Genomic DNA, 10,000 nt, shown 5'->3' with positions numbered 1-10,000 from the left:
TATGAATGCAGAGAACATCTGGAGCGTCTTTAAAGAGTTTATTCAAACATGAACTCTTTAACACACACAATGACGCAGATTCGCGAGTTTATGAGTTTAAATGCTTTAAATAAGTGTGTTTACATGAAGTTTATAGTGTGTTTACGTGGCAGCTGATTCTGGGACTGAACACTAAACACCTCAATCTTCAGTTTAAAATCTACTTTCTTGCTTTATTCTTCAGTTGCTAAATGGTTCTTTGGAGATTGATCATGTTTCAAAGGTTCTCAGATCAGTTTATACGTTTTCTGTTCCTTTGCAATAGTTTGCGTTCCCTCGTAATAATTATTACGTTCTCTTGCAGTAGTTTTCTGTTCCTTTGCAATAGTTTGCGTTCCCTCGTAATAATTATTACGTTCCCTTGCAGTAGTTTTCTGTTCCTTTGCAATAGTTTGCGTTCCCTCGTGATAATTATTACGTTCTCTTGCAGTCGTTTTCTGTTCCTTTGCAATAGTTTGCGTTCCCTCGTGATAATTATTACGTTCTCTTGCAGTCGTTTTCTGTTCCTTTGCAATAGTTTGCGATACCTCGTAATAATTATTACGTTCCCTTGCAGTCGTTTTCTGTTCCTTTGCAATAGTTTGCGTTCCCTCGTAATAATTATTACGTTCTCTTGCAGCCGTTTTCTGTTCCTTTGCAATAGTTTGCGTTACCTCGTAATAATTATTACGTTCTCTTGCAGTAGTTTTCTGTTCCTTTGCAATAGTTTTCTGTTCCTTTGCAATAGTTTGCGATACCTCGTAATAATTATTACGTTCTCTTGCAGTAGTTTTCTGTTCCTTTGCAGTAGTTTTCTGTTCCTTTGCAATAGTTTGCGTTCCCTCTTAATAATTATTACGTTCCCTTGCAGTAGTTTTCTGTTCCTTTTCAATAGTTTGCGTTCCCTCGTAATAATTATTACGTTCCCTTGCAGTCGTTTTCTGTTCCTTTGCAATAGTTTGCGTTCCCTCGTAATAATTATTACGTTCCCTTGCAGTCGTTTTCTCTTCCTTTGCAATAGTTTGCGTTCCCTCGTAATAATTATTACGTTCCCTTGCAGTAGTTTTCTGTTCCTTTGCAATAGTTTGCGTTCCTCGTAATAATTATTACGTTCCCTTGCAGTCGTTTTCTGTTCCTTTGCAATAGTTTGCGTTCCTCGTAATAATTATTACGTTCTCTTGCAGTCGTTTTCTGTTCCTTTGCAATAGTTTGCGTTCCCTCGTAATAATTATTACGTTCTCTTGCAGTAGTTTTCTGTTCCTTTGCAATAGTTTTCTGTTCATTTGCAATCGTTTGCGTTCCCTTGTAATAATTATTACGTTCCCTTGCAGTAGTTTTCTGTTCCTTTGCAATAGTTTGCGTTCCCTCGTAATAATTATTACGTTCCCTTGCAGTAGTTTTCTGTTCCTTTGCAGTAGTTTTTCTGTTCCTTTGCAATAGTTTGCGTTCCCTCGTAATAATTATTACATTCCTTTGCAGTAGTTTTCTGTTCCTTTGCAATAGTTTGCGTTCCCTCTTAATAATTATTACGTTCCCTTGCAGTCGTTTTCTGTTCCTTTGCAATAGTTTGCGTTCCCTCGTAATAATTATTACGTTCCCTTGCAGTCGTTTTCTGTTCCTTTGCAATAGTTTGCGTTCCCTCGTAATTATTACGTTCCCTTGCAGTCGTTTTCTGTTCCTTTGCAATAGTTTGCGTTCCCTCGTAATAATTATTACGTTCCCTTGCAGTCGTTTTCTGTTCCTTTGCAATAGTTTGCGTTCCCTCGTAATAATTATTACGTTCCCTTGCAGTCGTTTTCTGTTCCTTTGCAATAGTTTGCGTTCCCTCGTAATAATTATTACGTTCCCTTGCAGTCGTTTTCTGTTCCTTTGCAATAGTTTGCGTTCCCTCGTAATAATTATTACGTTCCCTTGCAGTAGTTTTCTGTTCCTTTCCAATAGTTTGCGTTCCCTCATAATAATTATTACGTTCTCTTGCAGTCGTTTTCTGTTCCTTTGCAATAGTTTGCATTCCCTCGTAATAATTATTACGTTCCCTTGCAGTAGTTTCCTGTTCCTTTGCAATAGTTTGCGTTCCCTCGTAATAATTATTACGTTCTCTTGCAGTCGTTTTCTGTTCCTTTGCAATAGTTTGCGTTCCCTCATAATAATTATTACGTTCTCTTGCAGTAGTTTCCTGTTCCTTTGCAATAGTTTGCGTTCCCTCGTAATAATTATTACGTTCTCTTGCAGTCGTTTTCTGTTCCTTTGCAATAGTTTGCGATACCTCGTAATAATTATTACGTTCCCTTGCAGTCGTTTTCTGTTCCTTTGCAATAGTTTGCGTTCCCTCGTAATAATTATTACGTTCTCTTGCAGTAGTTTTCTGTTCCTTTGCAATAGTTTGCATTCCCTCGTAATAATTATTACGTTCTCTTGCAGTCGTTTTCTGTTCCTTTGCAATAGTTTGCGTTCCCTCGTAATAATTATTACGTTCCCTTGCAGTAGTTTTCTGTTCCTTTGCAATAGTTTGTGTTCCTCGTAATAATTATTACGTTCCCTTGCAGTAGTTTTCTGTTCCTTTGCAATAGTTTACGTTCCCTCGTAATAATTATTACGCTCCCTTGCAGTAGTTTTCTGTTCCTTTGCAATAGTTTGCGTTCCCTCGTAATAATTATTATGTTCTCTTGCAGTCGTTTTCTGTTCCTTTGCAATAGTTTGCGTTCCCTCAGTAATAATTATTACGTTCCCTTGCAGTCGCTTTTCTGTTCCTTTGCAATAGTTTATGTTCCCTCGTAATAATTATTACGTTCCCTTGCAGTCGCTTTTCTGTTCCTTTGCAATAGTTTGCGTTCCAAATAAATTGACCATGGTTTTACTACAGTAACCATATTTTATCCATGATATTCATAGTGAAACATAGTAATAAAACCATGTTCACTATATGGGTACAATATACTGCATTAAAGCAATGTTTCTGCTTAAAAACATGGAACTGTAATGGTTACTACTATAGCAAAGACATGGTTTACACCAAAAACATGGTTACTGTAATATTATTATAGTAAAACCATGGTCAATTTATTGCGAGGGAAAACAAATTCCTCTAAGGGGCTTCAAAAACTGTTAGTCCTACAAACATCGCTCTTTAAAACCTTTATTGAACCATTTAAACACATATACAGTGTGTTGACATTATTTGAAGTTTTGTGTGTGTGTTTATTGCAGGTATTTCTGGGAAGTCTCAGGTGCTGTTTGCTCTGGTCTTCACCACCAGATATCTGGACCTGTTCACAACCTTCATCTCCATCTACAACACCATCATGAAGGTAAAGACACACACAGTTGTTAAATCAACTGGTTGAGTTAGTTACTATTTAAATTACTGGCATCTTGTTGGCAGCTCAAAATGGGTTTTGTACAACATTAGTATTAAAATGTATACATTTAATTTATTGTTAGTAATTTTAACTTATTTAAAAGTCAGAGCAGAGTTATAGGTAATAATCTGTGTATGAGAGAAATGTTTCACAACATGTTTTCTGACATTTTAAAAAGCGCCAAATCACATGTCATTCAGAATATCACATCAGACTGTCTGTCTCTCCGTATCTGTCTGTCTGGCAGGTGGTGTATTTGGCGTTGGCGTACGCCACCGTCAGTCTGATTTACTCCCGCTTCAGGAACTCGTGATGACTCTGAGAGCGTACTCGTCCGCGTGCCGTTCCTGCTGGTTCCTGTCGCTGGTCTGTCGCTCCTGGAGAATTACGCCTTCACACCACTGGAGGTAAAACCACACGCCGCTCCGCATCACTACACAGCCAAACCTGCCGCCAGCGGTGAAGTGTGTCGCTTCTGCACCACTAGCGCCACCAAGTGGAATTGTAGAGTATTTACTGTTTTCCAACAGGTTTCCAAACACTCCCAATATTCCTGCCCCAAAGTCAGCGGGCCACTCATCTCATGATGACATTTATACAAAATTACATTACACATATTGTGGCAGTTCTGAGAATGTCCACTGTGTGGCTTAAAAGCGAGTTAAATATCTCCCAAACAGATGAGGTTTATAAGATTAATGCTCTATTGAGTCTTAAACCAACAAACCCGACCTCCCCACCCTAAACCTAACGGATAGTGTCAGAAAAGAAAATGTAACCTGACAGAACCTCTATAGACGAGCTTATTTGTGTGTGTAGATTCTGTGGACGTTCTCCATCTATCTGGAGTCGGGTGGCGATCCTGCCGCAGTTGTTCATGATCACGAAGACGGGCGAGGCGGAATCCATCACCACTCACTATCTGTTCTTCCTCGGCCTGTACCGCGTGCTCTACCTCGCTAACTGGGTGTGGCGCTACCACACGGAGGGGTTCTTCGATCAAATCGCCGTGGTGTCCGGCGTCGTCCAGACCATCTTCTACTGCGACTTCTTCTACCTTTACTTCACCAGAGGTCAGCAGTCTCACTCGTATCATACACACACATGTAAAACTCTAGTTCTCCTTGATGTGATCGTTGATTTCTCTCTGCAGTGCTCAGAGGAAGTGGAAAGATGAGTTTGCCGATGCCAGTGTGAGATATTGTCAAGCCCCTCCCCCTGCATTAGACCACACCCCACGTCTTCCTCTGCTGTGGTGTGATGGCATACAGTAAGCGGAGAACTGCTTGACGTGCCTTAATGTTTCTGTTCATAAAGACACTCTTCAGAGACGTCTGTTCCTGTGTCTGAAACTGTCTGTTGCCTCACAGCTTTGCTTTCTTGTTTTTCAGTCTACTCATGCAGTAAAAGATTTTCCGACGATGTTGTTTGTGACCTTTCTTTGGTAATAAGAGTCTTCCTCAGCGTGTGTGAATGCAAATATCACATTTTATGAATGTTTTTTATGAACCACGTGTCTCTCTGAAATGACACATAATAGAGGCTTATTTTTATTAAGTGTTTAATAAAACATGTCAATCAAGAATGTGTTTCTCTGCTCTGAGTAGATGAATGTTGTTCATAAGCGTGTTATAAATGTGCTATATAAACAGTTATAGTGCTTTATAAATAGCTCCTGTAATTATATGTAAACATTGACTTTTGTAATAATTTCAGCACTGAGAATGTCAGAGTGTTGAGGTTTTTATTTTGAGTTTATGAGGCATAAGCCATATTTCACCCCTAAATTAAAAAAAAAATTACATTTATATTTTGCATAAAGAAAATAAAAATCATGTTTAGGATAATTAAGATGTTTTGCATTGTGACATTATAATTATGTTTTAATTCAGAACAACAAATACTGCCATGATGTATACTTATAATACTAAAATAACTGTCATGAAAATGTTATGATGGAAAATACAAATAAATAAAATCTAATTTAAATATTTATCATTTTAAATATACATTCAATATTTGATTTGGGGCAAAATATGACGTTATTTCACATGAGATTCGCCCACTAGTAGTGCGTTTACTGTACTTTGTACAGTTGAACAGATACATTTAAAGCAATGCGACATTTTCTACAGTAATAAGGTTAATCTCAAGACCAACAGGCCGTGTTTCACCCAAAACAAAAATAGTAATACATTTTTTTCCCCACTGACATTATTTTCATGAAAATCTAATATTTCCAAAAATTTCTGTTTTTTTTTTTTTTAAAGGTGCTGTAAGTGAATTTATCCATTCTACTTCCAGGAGACAGCCGCTGAATTAGCCACGCCCCCTCTTTCCTAAATCCCGCCCTCCAAAGATAACAATGAGCTTTATTGAGACTGACATCTTGCAGAAACGGTTGTTATAAACAACAGCAGCACAATAGCGCCCTCAACTGGCAGCTGTTATGAACAACATGGCATAAAAATGTCATTAAGCCTCAATAATTCACTGCAAATACACCACTAGAGTCTCCAGCTGTCACAGAGACTGGTGAGATATCTCAACACTTATTTCATTCATATCTTTCAGGGAGTAGGCAAATTTTTTGCATACCTTTTAAAAAGATGGCTTTCAGCACATTTAATTTAGATACATTTTTCTGTGCAACAAAAACTAATTCTACAAAGATGTCAACTTATAATTGTACTTTAGAAATACACTAACATATTTTCACATTACACTTATCAATAAATGTAGGGGTAAAATAATTGTCATGAAAATAATGTCACAAAATATACATTATTTTGATTTTATGGTGAAATCTGACCGTTTTCATGAGATTCACCCACTACACGTGCAGGTCATCTGATTATTATTTGCTTTGCTTAAAGGAATAGTTCACTTAAACACGATTCTGTCATTTACTATTATTTATTATCATTTTGTTTGTGCAGTAATGTCTTCTTGTGTTTGTAAAGTACTTTCGTGCTCTCTCTCATGGCTCCGCCCATTACTTTAGCAGCGGTTGTGATTGACAGCGGTGAGGATACTGATGGCCGCCGCCTCTGAACCGCTTTTAACCTTCTTCCCTTTGCCCTCCCCTTTCTCCAACACTCGGAAGCCTCCACCGCGCCGCGACCCATCGCCGTCACAAACTCATACCAGAACAGACTCTCCGCCCTCTTTCGTCCATCCTCCTCCTCCTCTCTCCTCTGCCCCGCCTCCTCTGACCTCTGAAACCCCTCGGCTCCCTCTCCCAGAATCCTCTGTTGAACGTGCCGTGCGGTTGCCGCAGCCTGCAGGAACATGTCGCAGGTGTAATGCGCTCCCGCGTTACGCTGGATCAGTAGATCGGCCTTACTCAGCAGAGTCGTGACCTGTGACCTCTCCTCGTGACCTTTAGTGTTATCAAACACATGATAGCCGCCCGCACACCCGCTCACAAGCGCCCACAATTCTTCGCTCTCCTTCAGGAAGTCCTTGACAGGTTTAATGTTGAGCGTGTCGCCGCAGGTGACGAGGGCAATGGTGTACCGGAACGCCTGCGGTCCGAACGTGGCGCTGAAGCAGTCGAGAGCGGCGTTCTGCTCGCGGGTTTGCCTGCAGGGCCGTAAAACCAGCAGAAACACGTGCGGCCCGGGTTCTGACAGATCCACACACCTGCGCAACTCCGTACGGGTCTCGTCGGGCGTCAGACAGGTGTGGAAAAATCCAGGCGTGTCAATCACCTCCAGGCTCCGCCCTCCACACAACCCCTGCTCTTTGGCAGCGGTTGGTGACGGATATGGGTGAGACGTCAGTACAGAACGCGGTTCGACCCAGAATAGTGTTTCCAGCAGAACTCCTGCCAGAACCCGTCCGGACCCAACAGAACCAGCCGCACCGCAGCAGAACCATCTGACACCAGAAACACAAGAACAAATCTTAGTTTATAATATCACAGATTATTCGTTTTGATGATGAAACATTAGTAACATTAATAACACAATGATTTCTGCTGCTTTATTAAATACAGAGAGACGAAGTCGAAATACATTTAAATATTATACCACAAATGCTGTCGATTGAGCTTAACTGAAACTGAACCCCAAAATATTCCTTTAATTATTTTTTAATCCTTGGTGAAAAATACAACCTACAATAAGAAATGTAAGTATTCCTATTGGGATTTCTATTATATTTGGGAACCAATCAAGGACACCAGTGTAAATCTGTTCTTACAAGATTCCTACATGACACAAAAGCCAGATCGTTTTGAGCACAATAAACTATTATAATTATTATCAATATGTTGAATAACAAAATAAGGATTTTAAACTCCAGGTCTCTTTGATTAACTGTCCTAAGACACTATTTCTATAAAAATCCTAATGAAGATTATACATGATCAAACAGGGCTTTAAAAATCACTTTAGACTACATAAACATACATTCATACAGTATTTGACTGCGATTGTGAATTTATTGTAATATATTAGTATTTTCACTCACCAGCAGCAGCAGATTCGTCTTTCTCCGCCATGTTCTTTTTCACACGACTGAGACTTAAAGAGACAAACACTCAAATATGAGAAAAATAACCCCAAATATAGATCTCAATAACTGCGGGGTCACCGATCATATCGTGAAGTATCAGCTGCGTGTCTGTATGAAATGAGTTACTTTTTTCCGTCTTGATTTTTCTCATTACTGAAGTGAATTGACCCACTGAGCAAAGACACGTCCAAAAGACGTCATTCTAACGTCTTTGTCGAACGTTCAGAAGACGTCCACTGAGGAGCCAGAATGAAAGTTTTTGCAACGTCTTTTTAACGTTCACTTTTGACGTCCAAGTGACATAAAAAATGAATGCTTAAAAGACGTCCAGTGAAGAGCCAGAATTAACGTTTTTGCAACGTCTTTTTAGACGTCTTTTAACGCTCACTATTAACGTACATAGTGAATGTTCGTTAGACATCTTTTTTAAACGTCTTTTAAATGTTCATTATTGACGTCCAAGTGACATCTTTACACGGTTCTAAATGAACCTTTTTACGACGTCATTTCAATGTCACTTAGATGTCTAAAGGACATTCATACAAGTTTTTTGACATTGAATTCTTGAATTGATTTCAGATATCAAAAATAAACTGTATTATTTTAATTGTTAATGACGCCAGAGTTCAATCCTGTCTTACTATTAGATTTATTAAACCACCATGTTCTGGTCAACAAACCTTCATCAGGTAGGCTATTGTTCCAAGGTTGGATGACCACATGGTATTGAATAAAACTCACCCTAGTCAAAGCATAGTAAATAAATGACCTATCCTCACACCTGTCTAAGACATGCAAATACATTTTAGTAGCCTTATTGGAAATAAGAGACCTCTGATCTATTAAAAAGGACAAAAAAATTAACAATAGTTTGAAATGACAATATATTTTTTTCCATCTTTAATGGTTTTCAGCAACATGAACAGGCTGATAAATAAAACAAATATATGGTTACAGTGAACTGGCAAGTGAACAAAAAACAATATAAAGTCCCCTAAAACTAGTACTCATGAAAAATTCCTACACCCCTGTATGCCCTCCACCTCCCTTCCTTCCCGGCGCATGTTTGAGGTGTTCTGCTGCATGAAGCTTGATTGTAGCCTCTGTAGCTTCTTTGTCCCATTTCAAGACTGCAGCTGCAAGAGTTAAACAAAAACAAAAAATATCTAAATATGTAAAGAAAACCAGTGTTACATTGCAGTATGTGAAAACATCCAGGTTTGAAGTTCCTTATTCCTCCTGTCAAATATCAATTTAGGGGCAATACTGCACAGACCCATGGTGACTGGTGTGGTATGTGGCAGCATACACATGACTGAAGATGGGTTATGTAAACTCACATCGCTGTATGTTAGGAAGGTGTAAGACTGCAATATTTTTCTTAACACTGACACTAGAAAATTGAGGTAGTGAATACAAGTGAGTTGGTGTTAAACTTAAATGTCATGTGGGGAAATGCTGTGTACCTTTAATTGCTTCAAAGGTTTTAGTTGTTTCCAGAGGCAGTTTCTGCTTCTTCCCCTTCCCCTTCATATTAAAACTTGCCATCAGCCGGTTGGTAAAGAGCCTGAGGAAACAAATTCACCATTTAGAAATTACATGTGTGTGGTAATCTACAGGATTACTATAGCATGGGTGAGAGTGTCAAGAGTAGACTAAAGAGATGTGGTTCTGTTTAATCGATTCCAGAAAACAACAGAGACGTGACCATTTGATAGCTCCAATGACATACTTTACCTGTCCCTGCACCTGTCGAATCCCCTCCTCTGGGGGGGGGTGATAATCTTGCCTTGAAAATATAGTAGCAGGCTTATAATTGTCCAGTACACAATGGCCCATAATCGCTACACTGCAGGACCACACACCTCCCATGCACAATCGGCCCAAATGTTGTGTGCCGTCATGCAGTGCCATCATTGCCACACTTGGCCCACAGTTGGCTGACATGATGCATGCCAGTGCCGGCAACACGCCAGCAGTGCCATGATGAGGCCACATTTGGGCCAAGACTGTTTGCTATGTGGGTTGTGGGGGGAACCAGCAAACGCGCCCGCGCATTTGTCGACCCCGCGCAAGTATTTCAAGGTATTAAGGGGCATATG

The 10,000-nt window shown here is 39.5% G+C and overlaps 2 pseudogenes; one reads left to right on the top strand and one right to left on the bottom strand.

Annotated features, from left to right (window-relative positions):
• Positions 1–5,231, top strand: part of LOC127653655 (ER lumen protein-retaining receptor 3-like) — a 5,665-nt pseudogene extending 434 nt beyond the window's left edge.
• Positions 5,232–5,428: 197 nt separating this feature from the next.
• LOC127653601 (GTPase IMAP family member 9-like) lies at positions 5,429–8,073 on the bottom strand (annotated as a pseudogene).
• Between the last annotated feature and the right edge of the window lie 1,927 nt (positions 8,074–10,000).

The sequence above is a fragment of the Xyrauchen texanus genome, chromosome 2, assembly GCF_025860055.1.
Source record: "Xyrauchen texanus isolate HMW12.3.18 chromosome 2, RBS_HiC_50CHRs, whole genome shotgun sequence".
NCBI classification, from domain to species: domain Eukaryota; kingdom Metazoa; phylum Chordata; class Actinopteri; order Cypriniformes; family Catostomidae; genus Xyrauchen; species Xyrauchen texanus.
This window is presented reverse-complemented; position numbering and strand designations above follow the sequence as displayed.